The sequence below is a fragment of the Columba livia genome, chromosome 1, assembly GCF_036013475.1.
Source record: "Columba livia isolate bColLiv1 breed racing homer chromosome 1, bColLiv1.pat.W.v2, whole genome shotgun sequence".
NCBI classification, from domain to species: domain Eukaryota; kingdom Metazoa; phylum Chordata; class Aves; order Columbiformes; family Columbidae; genus Columba; species Columba livia.
In genome coordinates this window covers 85,242,157-85,260,104 of record NC_088602.1, presented here as the reverse complement: position 1 = coordinate 85,260,104, position 17,948 = coordinate 85,242,157, and positions in this window count along the sequence as shown.

Here is a 17,948-nt window from a genome sequence, read left to right as displayed (position 1 = left end):
ACTAGTTTCATGAGTGGCCCCGCTCCCCTTGGCCAAGTCCCAGCTGGGGCAGCCGGCTCCTGTGTGGGAGCACAGCGGGTCTGCACTGGGCAGGGGGGGGGAGGTGTCCCCATCTTTTTCAGCCTTGGTTTTTCTTTCCCCATGCTTTTTCAGCGCTCATTCACTGCAGCCTGAGCAGAGCCTTAAGCGGTTACCAGGCTACAAAAACGATTAGGGGCCTAGAGCACCTTACTTATGAGGAGAGACTGAGAGAGCTGGGTCTGTTCAGCCTGGAGAAGAGAAGGCTGAGAGGGGATCTCATCAACGTGTAAGGAACATTTAACGAAGAACTGTTGTTTTTACATAACTGAGGACCTGGCACCTGACCCCAACAAGGGGGAAGGACTGAGAGACATCAGACTATGAATCCTTAATGTGAAAAACAGTCTTTTCCCAGAATACGCTGGCACCTGTATACATACTGATACCTGTATTTACAAGTTAATTTAGGTGGAAGGACCGAGAAACATCAAACTATGAATTCTTCATGTAAAACACAATCTCTTCGCAGAATATATACTGGTACCTGTATTTACAAGTTAATTTAGGGGAAGTGTAGCCAAAGTACCAGGAATCCATATCTTAAATAGACTGATAAGGAGAAGGGTATTGTATGCGTCGGGATAGTCTGTAAATCCTGAAGTACCCAGCCAGTGGGGAACAGGGGAGGGAAATTGCAGCCAGGATTTTGGGGGGATATAAGCAGGGGCTTTTTGCCCTATTAGGTGTGCCTGCCTTTAGGTAGAACACCCGGTCTTGCAAAATCGTTATCAAAATATGCTTTGCTGAGAGATCCTATTTGCTGAGAGGGCCTATTATATTTGCAAAATAATTGTTTCCTACAAATGCTTACAAATATCTGAAGAGTGGGTGTCAATAGGATGGGACCAGACTCCTTTCAGTGGTGTCCAGCAATAGGATGAGGGGCAACGGGCACAGACTGAAGCACAGGAGGTTCCATCTGAATATGAGGTGAAACTTCTTTACTTTGAGGTGCCAGAGCACTGGAACAGGCTGCCCAGAGAGGCTGTGGAGTCTCCTTCTCTGGAGACATTCATGACCCACCTGGACACATTCCTGTGTGATCTGCTCTGGGTGAACCTGCTTTAGCAGGTGGGTTGGACTGGATGATCTCCAGAGGTCCCTTCCAACCCCAACCAGTCTGTGATTCTGCGATGTGCCTGCCCCGTCTCTCGGTGTTTTGGGGCAGTGCTATCCCCGTGGCCCCCCAGCATGGCCCAAATTGGCTCCTGGGTGACTCCAGCCTCCGCCCAACCATGGCTAGTCTTTGCTATGTCCAGTGGTACTGCTTTACATTGCATCTTGAGGGGTTTGGTGATGCCATTGCCTTGCTTTATTCTTTCTTTTTAACTGGGGTGGTGGTGGTGGTTAGGTGGTTGAGGACAGCTCCTGAAGGGGCAGGGAAAGGACAGCAGCAGGAGCCAGGAGTGAAAAAACAGGATTGAGCATGTTCACGCTGCGTTTTGTGGAGGCCGGACATTTTTACCAAATGGCGGTTGCTTGTCGTGCCGCACGCCAGGTCTCCAGAGCTCTGGTTCACCCCAGAAGGTACCAGAGCCTCTTACACGAAGGGAAAAAAAAAATCCCCCCTCTTGCCTATGAAAGAAAGTGGTGGTAGTTTTTGAGCTGCAACCCTGGGGGATTTCAGAGCAATCACGAATGTAGCACTGGGTCAGAGCAGAGTCCCTGGGGAATTTGGGGGCAAGGGAGATCGGGGGGCTGGAACAGGGCCCTGGGGAATTTCAGGTAGCAGAGAGCACAGGGCTGCGCGGGAGCACCCACCCCGGCGGCTGCAGACGTTCAGTATGCAGTGCCCATTCTGAAATCTGCTGCTCCTCTGCACCCTGTTGCAGACATGGACTTTGACAAGCGCCTGGTAGAGAAAATAGTAACAGAAAAGGAAGTGGGAAAAGAAGCTGCCGGTGTCTCAGCACTGCCAGTGGTGCCTGCTGACCTTTTCTGCTTCTCTGCTTCGTTCTGTTTTATGTAGAACAGCTCTGAATTTACTCAGGTTGGTGCAGAGCTTAAAAGCAAAGCGGGCTTTTTCTCTCCTAAGCTTTGAACCTGCAAGAGGGTAGACTCCTCCTGCTTTTGGCTGGCTATCTGAGGAAGGGCTTCCAGTGCAGCCGGAAGGGCAGAAGAACATAGAGGAAAGCTGCAGGGTTCCCCAAAGGGACAGGAAAGTGGGAGAATGTCTCTGAATCAGCACAAAATGCCTGCAGCCCTGAGGTCTTTGGATGTCATCATTGTTTCCTGGTTCCTGAGCTCTTTCAGCTTCCTAAAAACTGAAACCAAGATGCACAATGGAGTTAAGTGACATGTGAGATGTGTCATGGAAAAACTTCAAGGGCTCCTCGCTGGCAGATAACAGGCAATGAGCAAACCTGCAAACACGGGGTGGGGAGGGCAGCAGTTTTCAGGGTCGAATGCATGCATTGATGTCAAAGGGATCTCCTTGTGTGAGTCCCACAGGATGCCCACGAGGTGGGTGAGGAGAGCACTTTCCATCCAGGAGCACCTCCAGCTCCAAGATGGTGCAGGGCAACGTTGCCCTGACTCACCCTGTGGCACGGTGAGATGGGCATGACCACTCCTGCTTGGCAAGGGTGGCCTTCTGGTGCTGAGCCATGCAAAGAGTTAAAGACTCACTGACCTCTCTTTTTGCCGTTTATGTTTGTTTGTATGTTTTTTTTTGTTTTGTTGGGGTTTGGGTTTTTTTTAATGAAAATTTGGGCTGTGGTGGACCAATGGGCAGGATCTGCCTCCTGGAAAGTACCACCTTGGAGCAGCTCACTGATGTGTCCCTACCATGTGTTGGACACTGTGGTTAGCACTCGCTTAGACTCAGAATTTTCCTTCATATTCATCTGGAAAAAAAGGGTAATTCTTTCTGACTAAAAAAAAAAATGTGCCTCTCTAGATGAGCCCAGAGTTGAGGGCTCCTATTTGGAGGGGCTGTGAAGGGTAGCACTGCACTGCTGGAGCTACGTACTGGTTTAGACCCTGTGGGACATTGCCTCAGAACTACATGAGACCTTCAGACCAAGAGCTGGAAAAAGGCGAACATCACAAATGCACAGTGCACCCTCTTAAAAATGGAAGTGCCCCTGTTCTAAACCCTACAGCTGCCCCCAAAACAGGACTGCAGGATAACATCTAGAATTCTCATTTTTCACCTCTCCTATTCATCTTCTGCTTGCCCCTCAGGTTCAAAGGCGACTTTCCAAGGGACCTTCTGGAGCCCTCAAGCATGTTCCTTTTGGACCAGTGCCAACCCCTTAGCAGTCTCTCATTCTTTTAATAGCGCTTTTTTCTCTGTAAGGCTAGCAGGCACTTTTTTGAGTGGGGAATATTTGTGGGCTTACCCTAATTCTCAGTCCCCAGGTGCGTGTCTCTCTTTGTCACTGGCCAGTAAATAGTAATATGCTGTAATGGGAGATTCAAAACAGGGGCAGCAAATGCCACGTGAGGTCTGCCGGGGACCTGGCGGGCTCACTGCGGGGAGCCCGCGTGGCGATTGCTGGTGAGGCAGTGGGGCATGACCCCACACACACACGAGAGGGATGCTCGGGGCTGCTGCCCTCACCCTGGCTGGATGTTGGCAGCAGGAGATGGGCACCTGGCAGCAGCAGTTGCTTCGGGCTCTGCGCTTCCTTCACCCTAGGCATGGCAGGACGCTTTCTGCCTTGGTTTCTCCAGCTGACCCTAGTGAGGTGGTGACCCTCATTTGTTGCCTGTCTTCCCGTGGTAATGATGCGGGGAGGCCCTTGCATCCCTCTGTCCTGTCCAGGGAAGCACAGCTGACGAAGGAGAGAGTGTTCCTGCAAACTCAGCCTGTGCCTGAGGGGAAGCCAGTTGCAAAGAGGTTCTTCTGCCTGGACATGGGATCATGCATGGCCATATTTGGGGAATAGTGCGAGAAGTTTTGAAGGTCTTGGCTGAAGCAAGTTTTGGAGATGGCAGCAGAGGAGGTGGCCAATTTGGGTGGCCAATTTGTTTTCGGAGAATACTGGACTTTGGCCTCTTAATCAAGAAACCAGATGTCACCGCTTAAATATCTGCCTCTTTCTGTCCAGTCTTACCTCCTTCCACAGACTGTCCAAGAGAGCATCTGCCTCGCTGCCCAGGGCAAAAGGCAAACAGTGGAAAATAAGTGTGATCTGGGCATTGCAGCACCTGTCACTCTCCTCAGGATGCTTCCAAAAGTCCTCTTTAACACAGATTTTAAAAGAAAAATTCAAAATATACAAAATACCCCACAAACCACTAAGTCTAGCTGTTTCAAATAACTGTAAGTCTGCAGACTAGAAGAAGTAAGCAGGGTAGTTGCTTTACCACAGAGAGAGGCACTGCAATACTGACTTGGGAGAATCAGAAAGGTCGCTGATAAAGGGAACATCTCCTGGGTGAGCTGAGGGCTGCAATCAACTCTCTCATGTCCACATCTAGCAAAAGGAACCTCAGAATCATCTTTACTGCCCCTCCATTAGGTTTTTTGGTTGACTTGCGGGAAGACAGGAGTGTGTAGGACTGGGACCTCCCCAGCAGGCTACAAGTCCTGCTTTTGAGCCTGGGGACATGCACGAAGCAAACTTCACCGGTGCCTGTGCTTCTGGGGTTTGGCTGAAGCAGCGGATCTGAGGCTCCCAGGCTGGCAGGCCGGTTACTCCTTGATGTAAATCAAGTGACATTTTCATTTTCGGTTGTGCGCCAGCACTGGCACTGTGCTCCCCACCTGCAGGGTGAAGGCATCTGTGGGCCTGCATTGCTGTCCCTTCTGCCACTTGCTTTCCACAAGCTGCTGGTGGTTGCGACCATGCCCTTTCTGAGTGTATCAGGGGGACTAGCGGAGCCCATTGGAGGGGTGCCGTGCCTGTGAGCAGGGGGGCCCACCAAGCCTGCCTTACAGCCCCTCTCAACTCTACCTTATAGCCACTGGCAGGCCGAATTTGGAGGTTCCTGGCACGTGCCGATGAAGATAAGTCCTAGAGGGATGTGGTGGGTTAAGCATGGCCAGCTGCCTAGAGATGGGACGGGAGGAGATTTCATCATGCTGTAGGTTGTGAAATGTCATGTTCTTCCTGTATTGCAGAAGCAACAATGTCTGAAGTGTTAAATGTGCTTTCTGCTTTGAAAGCATGTTTCGCTTTTCTATATAAAAAGATATGATCTGGGGAATATTATTGCAGGCTGTGCTGTAGAAAAGATGTGTCAGGTTCAAGGAATATGAAGAACAGCCACAGGAGAGGGAGTTCAGCCTTCTGGGACACAGAGCACAGTGCATCTCGTAGCCCTGACAGTAGCTCTGCTGAGGCTTCTGATTTTGCAACAGCAGCAGATGTGACCAAGCACTTGTGGTTCTCACAAGCAAGGTGTGCTTCCATGCTACAGCAGATGCAAATTCACTACTGGGCCTCTCCAAAAACTACTGCTCCTCCTCTTTCCTTCCGGCTTTCCATCCTCCCTGCTGCATGCATCCTCCTCCTACTATGAGGGTCATCCTCCTGCAGCCTTAAGCCTGTTTGGCCCTCCATCCTGCCAAAGTAGAGCTACATGGAGGTGAGAGTATAAAAATGAGGGTGGGAAAGGAACAACGCTGGGGAGTAGGGTCTCCTTTTTCTTTTGCCAGCAAGTTGCAAGTATGCTCAAGCTGTCTAAGGAAATCGCAGGTTGTGTACAGGCGTGAGAGCTCAGTGTGAGTGAGGAAGAGGTGGAGGCACTAGCTGAGGTCTGGGGAAGCAGGTGGATGGGAACGGTGCTCAGAAATTCTTATTAGCATATTGGGGAGTGCTAATAGCACCAGAAACCTGGCAGGCTGAAGGGTGACTTTCCTTAGATTGAATGACTTAAACTGAGACTAGGCAAAATCTTAGGTATGGTGGGTTAGGAAAAGCCCTGTGGTGGCTTTGAGTTAGTTGGTTGGGTGGTTATTTTCCACCACAGGGATTTCTCTGATGCTGGATTGTGACCTGAGCCTTCTTTTCTGCTGTTCTCTTCTGGCTATTTCTTCACCAGCTCCCTCTAAAACACCACTGTTCCTGAGCATGATTCCTATTTTTGACCATTTACCCAAAGAACCAAGTGGTATAAGAATTAGTGTGAAAGGGCTTAGGGGCAGCAAAACACGACATTTGAAAGGTTACTTCTGTATTTGATTTTTCATGAATTAAATTTCAGAGAATTGGGAAGTGCTAGTGTGTCATGGAAGAGGAACATGTGAACAAGACCACTGAATGCTGTTTTCTCCATTGCTCTCACAAGGCTTAAAAATATTTGCCTGCTTCCTTTCTGTACTTGCGTACTTTGCATGATGCAATTCAATGGTGACATTGTCTTGATGCATGGAGAAGTCCTGGCAGGAGGAGCAGGGAGGTGTTGCAAGAGGTCTCCCTTCTTCCACCTTCACCTTCACCCCATGCATGTACCCAAACTCACAGGGGAATGAAGGCTTTGGAGGAGTCCACCAAAGACACCTCTGTGTTTAGCCCTCTGGTGTGTTCCCACACCAGCCCTGATATGACAGAAAGGGTGGGCAAGCTCTTGGCAGCAATCACTAGGAAAAGGAAGCTGCTAATTTTGAAATCTCTTGCTCTTAAAACTGAGATAGCATTTGAGATATGGGGGGAGATGTTTTGTCACTGGTCTGCCAGATATGTGGCTGCACAAAGCTGCAAGACAGTGTAAGGGGATATGGTTTGGGAAAAGAAAACAAACAAAACAAAAACCAAACATATTTGATTGGTGATACATGTCAAACCTCAGGTTGTGAAAAGTCAGCTGAAAGTTAAGAAAATCCCAGCTTCAGGAGACAGAGGGAGTTGTGGGAATAAGGATGCTGAGTCTCTTGTAGATCCAATATTGCTGTGGTCTGTAACGCCCCAACAACTGTGGCTCTGCCCTGCCTCGGAGCAGTCACTTCTGCTTGGAGCAGAGGAGAAAACAACACTTGCACCTTTGTTCTGTATCAAAGACCCCTTTGCGGTGTTTTATCCCAAACCCTCAGCAGCGGGAGCACAGGACCGCTTCTTGTTTGACACGGATATGACAAGAACATGAGCTCAGGGGTCAGGCTTTGTGTCAGAGCAGGCATTTGCTGGGTGTGGGAAATGTGTTGGTCTCCAATCTGTCAAAGCAGCCATCGTTCTGGAGTAGCTGGGGGGCTGTAAGAGGCAGAGGAGTGTGAGGTCTCTTCGCATGCTGTTCAGTCATCTGCTTGCACTGGGACTAGTGCTTGGGAAGTGAAATGTTGCGTATCCCATCCTCGGTCTCCAGAGCCTTCTCATTTTTGCCACTGAATATCCCTGACGTGCCAGCCGCTTTGATGTAACCTAGCCATGCGTGGCTTAAGTTGTCTTGGCTGTGATAGTGAAACCTGTGAGGCCACGCTTGGACTGACACAAATGTATCCAGCCATAAAAGAGGCTGGTATGAGGAACCCGTAGGTGCCTTGTGCCATGGCCAGGAGGAGGCAAACTAGAAGAGCTGATTGCGCTCTTTGCTGAAAAGGGGGTGGTTGTATGTGTGGTTAGGGGGAAATGAGGGGCAATATAAGCCCCAAGTTCAGGAGCTGGTATGTGAAAGCACAGTCCATAATTTCTACCAGCAGAAAGGAACGTAGCAAAGGTCATTGTTATAATTAAGAAACCGAGGCTGGAGAAGTATGTGAGCTGGGATCTCCAAGCAGCCAGCTAGCCTGACCTCAGTAAATGGGAAATGAGATAAAGTGCAAAATGAGTTTACCAAGGCTATCTCATTCCAGGCTATCGAAGTAGGTTTATTTTGATAAGATAATTGACTATGTAGACAGAGGACTTCAGGAAGGCAGTCCTTACAGTGCTACAGGCAAAGCCATTAAGCTGGAGAAACGGGATTAATGTGAGCGTTGTAAGGATTTACCGAAAGAAAGGGTGTCATGAAGTTGTGCCTCAAGGGAAGCAAGCAGGGTGGAAAGGGGTTATTAATAATGCTCCTCAACAGGGTGATCTTGTTTACCCAGCAGGAAAACAAGCTCTAATAAGATTCACTCAGATTTGAATGGCAGTCACTGCAGAGATTGCTCAGGCCACAGCACAAGAAGAGCTGATGGCACCAAGGACTGAAATAAGGGAAACAAGATGAAAGTCAGCAGCACAAAGCACAAGATTGCATGTACAGAGAGAAGCTGTAAGATGTTTTGCTCCCAGCTTGTCCCCGCCTTTCAGAAATTAGAGAGAAAGCTGAGTTTTGATTGATCAATGACGAGTCCTCACCATAGTGTAACCGAGAAAAAGGTGGTGGTGACCACAGATGAGAGCTTCCCAGCTGATTGAAAGACACCTTTGGGTGGGCATGCAGCAAGCATGGGGGGTGGCTCTGGGCAGCCCTGCCAAGCTGACAGAGGACAGGGCAGAGAGGGCCAGGCTCAGAGGGAGAGCCCACTGTGTGGGGAGAGACTGAAACAGCATGGCCAGCACCCAAAGGTGTGCAGGGGCATGGATGCTGAGCAGGAGAAGCTCCTTGTCAGTGACAGTGTCAGTGACAGCAGGGTGCTGATGTGGGAAGATGGACAGTGCCAGTGCCTCACCAGGGCAAGGGGGAAGCAAGTCTGAGAATGCTTCTCCAGGTGAGCCCACTGCAAAGCTACGCTCACCCAACAGGGCTGGTGATGCTGGGTGTCCACTGCTCGCTGTGCCACCTTGCCCTGAGATATATCATTCCCACAGTAGGAGAGACAAGCCTGGGTGCTTGGGAAAGCTCTTCCAGACCCATCTGCTTCAGGCTCATTTCCAAAGGCGATCTTAGAGTTGCTGGTGGTGCCTGCAACCTTCTTCTGAAGGTCCTCACCATGGTGCAGCCTTCTTCAGAAGGGTGAAAACTTGTGAAAACCAGAGCTTGGCTGTGGGTGCTGGAGAGGGAACCTGCATGTATACGGGCAAGGGCAGCACATTTGCCAAACAGGCCAAACACAGCACCTCTGCCACGGGATCACTTTGTCTCCTCTCTTAGCTTCTCATGAGCACATTTAGGTCTTGAGCCCTCCCTCAGTCTTTGCTTCTCCCAGTGCCCTAAATGGAAGACAAGATACATTGGCAGAGCAGCTGAATTTAAGAGACAGGCTTAACCTGAGCCTCACAGCGATGGATAGTGCCTCTGAAGAAAGGCACAACAAATGAAAAGGTAACCGTGCCCCAGCGGTCCGACGTTTTCCATCAAAAAAGTGTGATACCCATGTAAACGGGGAAGTCCCATGGCTCGCACTTACAGAAAATCACTCTTTTTTAGGTTCAAAGGGAAAAGAAACAAACCAAAGCTGGACAACACATTTAGGTTTGAGGTTTAAGTGTTCTCAGGTTTGGTTCTTGTTTTAGGCTTTGGGGGCTTTTGCTTTTGTTTGTTTTCTCCTGAACTCCCCCTCCCACCTACAAATGTCAACCTGGCAGGTTTCTGGAATTGAGTCCTGTTGAGCTTTGCTTCCTGAAAGCCCTGAATTTGCACTTCCCATGTTGCCATCCGATTTGTGTGTACACCAGAGCGAGCTATGTCTGTGGATGCATCAGCAAGGACAGATACATAGCTGTCTCTAAATAAGCAGATCTGCCAAAAAATGTTGTGTTTGGCAAGAAAAGGACTCCAACATGAGGAGTGGCTAGTCTGCAGGTTGCCAGCACAACCTTGCTGCAGATGGAGGTTTTGGAGTCTTTTGGTACAGATCCCTCTACTTGAGCACATGTAAACTGAAACCACCTAGTGCTTTTTAACATACACATGGGCATATTTTTTCATAGGGTCAGAAAAAGCAGGATCCCTGACAGTGTTTTTTTGACCATTGGATTTGTTGTTCCAACACAGAAACAAGCCAGAGCCCAGTAAACATATATAAGCACAACCTCAGCACAAGGAGAAAAAGCTTCTTATTTTCTTACTGTTAGTCTTAGAAATAGAAGTTCCTTTTCTCCTTTTTTTTTTTTTTTTACTGGATTTTTTAATAGATCAGTCTAAACCATATCTGGTGTATAAAATTTCATCCCAGCAGAGCTAATGCCTTTAAAATGAAGACTAACCACAACCAAAGCAGAGGATAACAATGCCTAGCAGCACTGATTACAGGTAGTGCTTTCAGCTCTGCTTTTAACAGAGGGTATAATTCTGCTCTTCAGGCATGACTCCTGTTGAAATCAGTGTTGCTTTGTATATACAAAGCTGTGTCAAAATGGTATTCACACTTGTAAACACTGTGCTTGACCATATGGGGAAATCGCAGGTAGGAAGCTTGGCTGCAAGGTAGCGGCATGCTCATCGATTCTCGTTAACTCCTCATTTACATACTTAGTGGGCATGAGGTGTGATTTGCCTTACTCCGTTCTCAAAGACAGGAGAGGTCTGAACACAATGGTTTGAGTGAAATGAAATACAACAGTCAGAGCTGATTTAATGCCCAGTTTTTGCCAAGAGGGACCTATCCCTTCTCTCTGCCTTCAGCCTACCAGATCCTGTTACTGAGACTGGTTCCTGGACTCCAGTAAATTGATGAAACTGACAAAGATGGCCAAGAAAAGCTATTTGATTTGATTTGTGTTCTTCGTGGGGTTAGCATGTTGAAACAGATTCCAAGGGGGCACTGAGGGATGAATGTTTCAGGGTGAGATTTGTCCCTCTCTCTGATCGACCGTATGGAAGTAATTCTTGGGATTTTTTGCAAGCCTACATCTTAGAAACCAAGCGCCATGTGAATCAGCTGTGGATTACTAAAATCAAAACAATATTCTGAAGAGAAAACCTACTTACAGGTTGTCAGCCCTTAGTCATATTGACAAACTCCTCAAGTTGGCAGGACAAATGTACAGCAGACCTCATGTAGAAGGCATATGTAAAGAGCTAATTCTCAAACATACTACTTCATAACTTGATTCATTCATTTTACACGTGCATTTTCTTATCCGCATGTCATCATATTGGCACACTTGTTTAAACATTTGCTTGCTTACATTTGCACTGTGCCAGTTTCTCACTGTCACTGTGGTTTTATGATTAGGACATCTTGAACTTCCGTGGACCTTTGCGAAACCTCTAGGACCGAATCCCTCAGACCTCACCTTCATGCGATCCACCCTGAAGCCGACTAAGAGCCTTACGCTATTTTCCCCAGTGCACGCAAGGGCAGGCTCTGTTCCCCAGGTAACACAGAGCAATACTGTCCTGTCTGGATCAGAACCAGACTGAAAATCATCTTCCCCATGGTGCAGTCACTGGTGCCAAATAGCAAAATGCCTGATTAGGCAGGCTTTCCAGAGACCTGCCTGTCCTCAGCTGCACCCGGCACTGCTAAAACCAGGAGCTGGGAGCACAGGTGCCCTGCCTGCCTGGAGAGAGAAGGCTCCAGCAGCCCTCTCAGGCAGGAGAACAAGGCAGGGAGTGTTCTGTAAATGTGCATAACACACAGCAGCAGCTCTCTGAGGTCAGGCAGGTCCCTTTCCAATGCTTGTTCATCGCTGCATTTAAGTTTCTTACATGTAACAGAATCATAGAATAGTTTAGGTTAGAAGGGACTTTCAAAGGTCATCTAGTCCAACCCCCTGCCATGAGCAGGGACATCTTCAACTAGATCAGGTTGCTCAGAGCCCCATCCAGCCTGGCCTTGGATGTCTCCTGGGATGAGGCATCTACCACCTCTCTGGGCAACCTGTGCCAGGGTTTCATCCCCCTCATTGTGAAAAATTTCTTCCTCCTGTCTAGCCTGAATCTTCCCTCCTTTAGTTAAAAACCATTACCCCTTGTCCTGTCATAACAAACCTTTCTAAAAAGTCTGCCCCCATCCTTCTTATAGGTCCCTTTTAAGCACTGAAAGGCCGCAACAAGGTCACCCCGGAGCCTTCTCCAGGCTTAACAATCCCAACTCTCACAGCTTGTCCTCACAGGAGAGGTGTTCCAGGCCTCCTCTGGCCCCTCTCCAACATGTCCCTGTCTTTCCAGTACTGAAGTCTCCAGAGTAATAGCACAAAAACCTGAAAATACAGCCCAGCATGTACTACCAGGTGCTGCATTTCAGTGGTGTTTACCTGATCACTCACCTGGTGCAGCAGCCAGTAACGCTGCACATGGTGCTGTGTTGTCCCTCCTGCTCTCTGTCCCTGAGCCACAGTGAGGGCAGTCAGGACCAGGCCATCGCAGGCACAGTTGTGCTCCCCCCACCAAGCTGCCATGGCCTGACAGCCAAAGCTGCTTGTGACAACAGGACCAAGGCTCTCAGCCCCTTGTGAGCCAGCAGACGCCTACAAAGCAACCAGCACAAATAGCAACTTAAAGCACAGAACAGCCAACAACAGAGTTTGAGCCACCCATGTCCTGAAATAGTTAGTGCAAATGTTAAAAAAAATCAGACCAATTCTTCCTTACAACCTGCTTCTGCCAAGGGCTGTGACTCTCTGGCAGGGAGAGCTGGCACAGCCATTGCAGGCAGCGCAGCCTGCTTTGTTGAGGAGAACCAGTGTATCTGCTGCTCTGTCTTCACACGCTGGGGTGGAAAGCAGGGAAGATCAGATTCCCCTTTATGAGCAGGTGAACCACTTCTGCTGCAAGAGGAGATTTTGCGGGAACTAGCCTGGGGGGAGGTGGTGGATGAGGACAACTGTGAGCATCAGTTTGCATACTGTGGGGCAGCAACCCACTCGCTCTTTCCTGCATGGACCATGTGGGCATGTTCATCTTCTGTGTGGTGGGTACACAGTGATGCCTCACAACAACAGCATGCAGTGACCAAGTGGATCCCATACATCAGTTTGCTGCAAGGGTAACTGAAGAAGGCAATGCCAGATTATTAAGGCAACTTTGCTTTTGGCAGGAAGCCCTGGTGCTCTGAGCAGTAAAAATCAAATATTCACACAGTAACAGGGATGAAGTTGCGCTTGCCAAACAGTGTGGGTACATTTTGCATTTACCTCACTTGAATTAATTTCCCACATTTCCTCCTCTCTGTTTCTGAGTCCAGAAGATTTTTTTTTGACTTTATTTGTCACTCCTGACTTACAATGGCACAGCAGACATACATCACATCAGCAAAGCACGTTATCTGCCTGTGCATGGCTAGTCCAGCACCAAGCAGTGCTGCCTGCCCTAGGCATTACTGGACTCTGGTCCCAGCTGGGCACTGTACTTGTGATACTTGTCCTGTCCCCAGCACACCTGGACAGCAGTGACTCTGTGCCTTGATTTTATGAGGGCAGAGTTGGGCCCTTCAGATTACTAAGCTAAGGAATCTGTGGATTTGACTAGTTGAGTGATAACGGGAAACAGACTCTCTCTGCTAGGTTGGATGTTGTTTGATTGCAAAGCCCTTAGCCCTCAGAAAGGCTTGCCACAGCATATAAACCTCTCCTGAAGGCCGGAGCACCGCTGATCTCTGGAGCGTGCATCACACTGGATGGGCTGCAGAACAATGGTGCACCAAGCCCAGAACACTGTGCAGGGGAAGGGCACAAACACTGGCTCCAAGCCCACCTCCCAGGTTTAAAATGGCTCTTACAGGTCCAGTGACAACTTCCTTGGGCACAGGAAGGTGGGGAAGTACAGTACCAAGGGGATGATACGAGGGGTGGATCCCAGCAAGCACGTGTGACCTTTGCTGAACACAGGGAGAGAACTGAGCCCCGCACAGGGACACTGCCCCAGGTTTCTTCCTTCAGTTCACCTGAACACCAGTGCACATTGAATGCCAAACCCCTTGAAGTGGGCCATCACCCAGTGGCATCTTTGGATTAAAGTAGTTTTGAGACCTCTCAGAGAAGCGTCTAGGGCACAAAATGGGCAGGCTCCCTCCCATGCTCTGAGGGGCTGGAGATGTCTGTCCTGCTCTGCTGAAAGTATATTACCCATGTGAAACATGCCTTTGTTTCCTGGAAGTCTCTTTTTTTCTTCTTTTCTTTTTTTCCTTTTTTTTTTCCTTTTTTGCCTGTAAACAAGACCATACTTGAGCTCTAATCTGTGCTGAGATGAAGGATTTAACTTCTTCAAATCTTGCCCGCTTTACAGTCTGAAGGTTGGGGATGGCTAGGGGGAAAAACAAGAACAAGACATTTCTTGAGCTGTGGGGTTTTTGTTATTGTTATTTTCCTTTGTAAAACGAAAGTGTTTTTCTGTAGCTCGAAACTATTGGATTTTCCTCTTTTCCCCCAACGTTTTTTGTTTTGTTGTTGACATTGCGTAGGAGACAGTCTGTCTTCGTGTGAACGACCTAACTTCTTGGGATGCTGGGACTTGTTTGGTAGGGCTGCCTTCTGCCCTTCTCTTACAGGAAAAAAAGAAAAAAAAAGATGTCATTTACTTCCACTGGTGAACAGATGAATGTTATCAGCTTGATTCAGTTCATTACTCCATATACCTTGTATTCCACATGCTGGTATTGGAGCCATCCAATGCTGACAGGATGAGAGGAAACGGCCTCAAGGGAGATTCAGATTGCATATCAGGAAAAATTCTTCACTGAAAAGGTTGTCAAGCACTGGAACAGGCTGCCCAGGGAAGTGGTTGAGTCGCCATCGCTGGAGGGGTCCAAAAGATGTGTAGACGTGGTGCTTAAGGATATGGTTTAGTGGTTGACTTGGCAGTGTTGGGTTAACTGTTGAATTTGGTGATCTTAAAGTTCTTTTCCAACCTAAATGGTTCTATGATTCAATGAAAAGCTTCCTAAAAAAGTTACTTTGCTTTGCAATAGGATCATTTCACTGACAAAGATGTTTTTGGAGCACCTGCAAAACTATTTTTTGGTGATGTACATCTCTGGAAACACATCTTGGATACTTCTCATCCAACCTAGACATTATTGTATTAAAAGTACGCAGATGTGCTTTTAGTTCAGATTAATGCAGATGGGAATATCCATTTACCTTAAAACCAATAAAAGGGATCCCAGTTCTGTAGGAGGGAATGTGGTTATGAATCCTCACCAGAGAGTAGGTGCAGTGGTTTTGTTTTCAGTATTTACACAGTTCTGCCCTTTATGATATTTCTCTGAGATTTCTGATATGTCAACTGAGAAATAAGGAGGGGCTGTGTTTTGTTTTGTTTTGTTTTTACCAGTCACTAAATGTTCAAAATAACAATGTTTGACTGCACCAGAATTATGTTTCTGCAGTGGTGGCTCTGCCATTCAGAAAATATTGGTATATCAGATGGTTAAACGTCAGGGGGTCTACGGGAGGAATCTAGCAGCAATATATTTAACCAGCCTTCCCTTTGAGTGCAAAGGATTTCTACCACAAGTGCTGATTAGTGAAATTAATTTCCTGTACATAGCACATACGCTGCAGAATTTCACTTGTCTTTTCTGCTTTTTTCCTAACGGTTTTGTGTGAAAGCAAAGGAAAAATGTGGTGTGTGTGACGCTTTCGCATCTTCCTTTTTTTTCCACAGTAATTGTTTTTAGCAGAATTTAAAGGAACTTTCTTATTAAATTCAAATCTCTGCTTTCATTCTGCAATGCTTCTTCTACCTGTTTAAACCTTTTTCTGGAGCACATACAGGTGAAATGCTGAAAGCCTATTAAAGTGTGCGAGAAAGCTTATTCCTATGGGGATTTCTCTGTGAATTAGTGTTCTTATAGAACCCACTACAGTGCTTGTATAAAGAAGCCTCTTCTGAATTGTGACTTCAATATGTATGAAATTAGCATCCTAAATGTTAGGGAAAGATGCATAATACCTCTTCCCTTGAAGAGGTGGCTTCCAAGAATCAAGGATATGCGCTTAGGGAAGCTTTAATTGATGGAAAAAGTGTGACTTCTGCCCCTGATCAAAGCAGAACAACGCACTTGGCTGCTATGCCCTCTCTGTTCTTGCAGTCTCCTGGAAATCAGGGAGCTCTCTGAAGAAGATACCAAGAGCCATGATACCTAGAAAAAGGGAAGGAGCTTTAACCGATAATACACTCCTTGAGATCAGCTATCTATCGAAAATTTAGGCAGTCTTAATAAAGTGATTAGCTGCCCTGGGTTTCTCTGTGGCTAAAAAGCGGGGGTATGACGCCTTCTTGCTAGAGACTGGCAGCTGAGGAGCTCAATCACTTTCCCTGGGACTGCTTGTCTAAGAGTAGTGTTAAACCCCAAGCAAGAAATGCAGATGTGGATGTAACAGACTGGAGTTTTCTTTCTAGTTGTAATACACTAATGGCAGAAATATTTAAAACAAAAACAAAAACAAGGCAAAAAAAAGCACTTGAATTTAACATGAAAGTGACATGGTAAACTGTAGAGCTATAACTGAGTTGCCATAACTCTATAATGATGCAGGACACGTGATTAGGGTAGGAGTAGAAAGTGAATGGACCCATCTGACAGTCCCTATTTGCCTAAAGTGCTGCACGGCTGCGTGGGACATGCAGTGAGGGGAGGATGGACCAATGGCCGGAGAACTGGGACTGTGACTTAGGGAAACAATGGATGAATTACTATAGTCATGATATCTTTTTCTTCTCTGAGTGCTATGAATATACTTGTATATAAACACATGGTCCTAGCATTTGCCAGTTGTGCTGGTCTTCCTGTTGGAAAATGCATGGGTAGAGTACAAATGTACAGGATTTAAATCAGAGCCTGAATCTCCAAACATGTGTGCTAGAAACCCCACAATGGAGAGACACAGTCCCAGTCTGACTCAATGGCAAACTCCTTTCTGCCCTTTCATATGGAATCATTTTTTTCTCTACGGAGAGCTGTAAGCTGTTCTTGTTCTGCCATTTGATTTCTCTGTAGAATACCACCTAGTTAGTTATGCCAAAATAAAACTCTGATTTGTATTATGATCCAATGAGCCCAATTCACTTCTACATTAGTACATCTACTCCATCTAATCCAAGGCATCTATACTGAAGAAAAACTGGAGCAACGTTGTGGCAAATAATTTCCGATAAAAAGGATGCATTTGCTTTAAATCAAAGTAATTTAAATCAGCAAGACAGAAATCTGCATTTAAATAAATTATTTTCATCTTGGTTTGCATGTGCACTTTATTTTTTTTCCTTCGAGACAATCAGGTTTTCATTGCTGTGTATCCCTCTCACTGTGATTATTAGGGCTAAATATAACCCCTTACACTATGCCGGGGTTTGTTTTATTTTGCAGTAGGATGTGCAATATCTGTACAAATCTACATCACTTAGCACGTTTCCTCCCACGCGCTCTTATTTACTAAGTGTTTTGTTTTTCTGGTTAGGATTTGCTTCAGGCTGGTTTTGTTTGGCCGCTGAGGCTCACGAGGGCTCTACCTTTCCAGTCTTTAGAGCACAGACATCCCACACCTCGCCCTTGAGCTGGGGCAAGCTGGGGAGCGGGACAAAGGGGCTGGTGGTGGGTGCCATGGGCACCTTCTGGAGGAGCTGTGGGTGTCATGGGCACCTTCTGGAAGAAGAGGACCCGACACTGGGGAGGCAAGGTCTCCTCCATGTCTCTTGCCAGGGCTGATGGATGCTCTCTGGAGTCCCTTCGGTCCTGGTGACACATCCGGAGGCTGCTCCCTGTCCAGACGCTCGGCTGTGACGACCAACACGTTGCAGCTTTGGTGGTCTTTCTTAAATCTTCTTTGTGTAACTGAACTTGTTGGATTGCATCCGCCTGGACCTGAAATAATGGTGTGTGGGGTTTTTAATTTCAAATATAATTTTATAGGATTATTCCCACAGTAGTGTCAGGTGTTTCACTTAGCTGCATTTTAAACTCCAACTTGAGAGGCTCCACCAGTGCTGGCAATGCCCAACACTTACACTCGATGCCAACCGATCACAGGCAGGGCCCTTTTCTGCCCCATCAACCCAAAACTCTCCCTCCCCCGTGCTGGACGTGCATCTGTATCGTCAAGGAGAGGCGAAGGCGGCACCGCGCACACCGCCGCAGCCTCACACACGCCCTGTGAGGAAGCCGTGGG